Consider the following 2,891-nt stretch of genomic DNA (forward strand, 5'->3'; position numbering starts at 1 on the left):
AGTTGTGTAATCATTCCACTTGGACATATGCATAATAGATTGCTATTTTCACTCGGAGATATATATCATCTTTATAATAAAAACATATATCATCACATATGTTAATTCAATTATGAGAGTTTCTGAATTTGATGATAATTCAAACATATACGATCCACCAATAAAGATATTATTGCAAAGGATATAATATAACTAAAGATTGTCCTTTTGTAAATTTTGTTTCACAAAAGATATTATATTGTTTATATATCATCACCCGATTTCGAACCCATCTTAGATTAAACTTTACAAAAAAAACAACAATTAGCTTATTTACATGAATGGTGTTCAAATGAAATTACAAAAAAAAAGTCTCTCTAATATTAATCTATTTACCGAGGTTATATGTGATGATATAATATCATATATAATATAATATCATAATGCAATTAACATATGCGATGATATATGTTTTTATTATAAAGATGACATATATCTCCAATATCAAAAGTCAATAAACCATATTCCATCCGTCTCAAAATAATTGTTGTTTCAGGTTATTTCACATTTTTTAAGAAAAGAGAGAAAAAGTCACATATACCCTTATTTAATGATAAAAAATATTATCATTAATAATTTATTAGAATTTAATAGGGATAAAATTGGAAACCATTGTAAAAAATGTCTTGAAAATATAGAATGACAAATATTTTGAAACATGGAAAATAACTTAAAACTACAAATATTTTGAAACGGAGGGAAATCAGATATATTCAAATAAATATATTAATGTTCGAATTTATTTCCTTCAAAAGGAATGGAAAAATAACTTAAAACTACAAATATTTTGAAACGGATGGAAATCAGAGATATTCGAATAAATATATTAATGTTCGCATTTATTTCCTTCAAGAGCAAGGGAATTAACACGTGCTTCGTCCAATACAACCTTTTTTGTGGTCCGCTTTGTCATCTACTGCTACATGTAAAATTGATGCCATTCATCTGTATCGTAGAAAACCATGGTTAGCATTATTATATAAGTAATCTTTTTTTGTCTTGAAGTTATTAAATATGTAATCTATCATAATTAAATTATGTCAACTTAAGTTTATAAAGATATAGTTTTTTTTCCCAGAAATTTGTTATATCTCAAAAGTTCAAAAGATAACAAAAAAAAAAAGTCAATAAATAATAATTGTCTTAATTTAGAGATACTCAAATAAATATATTCATATTGAGATTTATTTCCTAGAAGGGTCTCAAAATTACCATATATATATATATACACACACAACATCCCTCTCAGCCTCCGTAATATGGTCACACAAAATCAATAGCATTAAGAGAAAACTAGATAAGAAAATAGAGATGGGTTCATTTAAGACAACATTTTTCTTGGTCCTCTTCGTCACCTCGACCTTATGTGAGTCCCAATCTCTCATATCATGGCTCCTTGCTTGGTGTGTGTGTATGTATATATCAATCAACTGAATCATTTTTGGTAAAAAGGAAAGGGACCAGTCCTTTTTTGCAAAAATAAATCATCTACATAGAGAACAATTACATTTATTTCCAAATTCAAAATTTTACATTCAATGAATATAATCCAAAACAAGATCAATGATTAACTCATATATATTAATATATATATATGGTTGTGGGTTTCAAATGAAGGTTTTACAAAGTCGGAGGGAAAATGCCACAGAGACTCGGAATGTGCGAACGCGCAACCGTGCCCGGTTCGGATGGCTTGTCTCTTCGGCACATGCGTCTGTCCCTTCCAACCTCAGGAACTCTCCTCCGGCCAATCGCAACGCGAGAGAGAGGGCAAAAAGGTCATTACCCCTCCCGCCGCTAATTGATTGCCGGAGCTTCGACTTCTCTCTTGAGATTTTGTACAATAAATAATAAAATAATATGATATGCTTACACCTTTTCCATTGCTCCTTTCTTACGAGGATGAATATGATATGCCAAACGATGTACCGACAAATTGCTTTGTTCATTAAACCGCATGCAAAAATTATAGTGACATATCCATCTCTATTTCTGTCATATCATGTATATCGTTCTCTTTATCCTTTTGATTTTACTTATTAAATGTGTATAGAGTTGCTACGACGACAATAATAATACTATCGATATTTAAATTATAATTTGATTCGACACATGGATAAATTTATCTTCCACTCATTTATTCATGTTTTAATACAATCATTTTAATCGAATACAATTTAGGATTTTAAGTTATTCCAATGTTAATATTGCCCCTGTTTCAACTAAATATTAGATTAGACATTTTACCGTATTTTACGAAATGATATCGAATTTAGTATGTTTTTTAAATATTTTATATATAATTTTTTATTATTCTGTGTGTTAATTCGTAGTTTTGAAAATTATGTTGTCTTTAATGCAATTATCTAAGAAAAGGTGCGTAAAAATTATAGAATACCACTTATTTATGAAACAATAACAAAAATATGTGAAAAAGTGGGTCAAAAAAATGTAAAAAGATTATTATTTTTTACCTAAATAACAGTGTGAAACTATCTAGTTTTGAGACCGCCTTTAATGAAATTATCTCGGAAATCAAAATCATAGAATGACATTTATTATGAAGAAAAAAAACTATATATATATATATATATTTGAGGTGATAATTCACCTGTCATTAACAATGAATCCAAGTAATCAAACAAAATCTTTTAGAGATTTGTGAAGAATAACAATGAATTTATGATTAAGAGATTATTATTTCGACCTAAATAACGGTATAACTTGGTCCACGCCAGTATTTTGAGGTGATAATTCACCTGTCATTAACAATATATTAATGACGACAGATGTTTGTCGGTATTGTAAAATTTAATTTCTATGGTCGGACTCAAGTGGGCCTAAACTCATGA

General features: G+C 28.4%; 1 long non-coding RNA gene across 1 annotated transcript; it reads left to right on the forward strand.

The window, feature by feature from the left end:
• Positions 1 to 1,306: 1,306 nt before the first annotated feature.
• LOC104804613 lies at positions 1,307 to 1,975 on the forward strand. Its single transcript, XR_770367.1, has 2 exons — positions 1,307 to 1,405; positions 1,657 to 1,975. It is a non-coding gene; the product is annotated as an uncharacterized LOC104804613 (long non-coding RNA).
• Positions 1,976 to 2,891: the final 916 nt, after the last annotated feature.

Source organism: Tarenaya hassleriana, unplaced genomic scaffold, assembly GCF_000463585.1.
Source record: "Tarenaya hassleriana unplaced genomic scaffold, ASM46358v1 Cleome90, whole genome shotgun sequence".
Classification (NCBI taxonomy): Eukaryota; Viridiplantae; Streptophyta; class Magnoliopsida; order Brassicales; family Cleomaceae; genus Tarenaya; species Tarenaya hassleriana.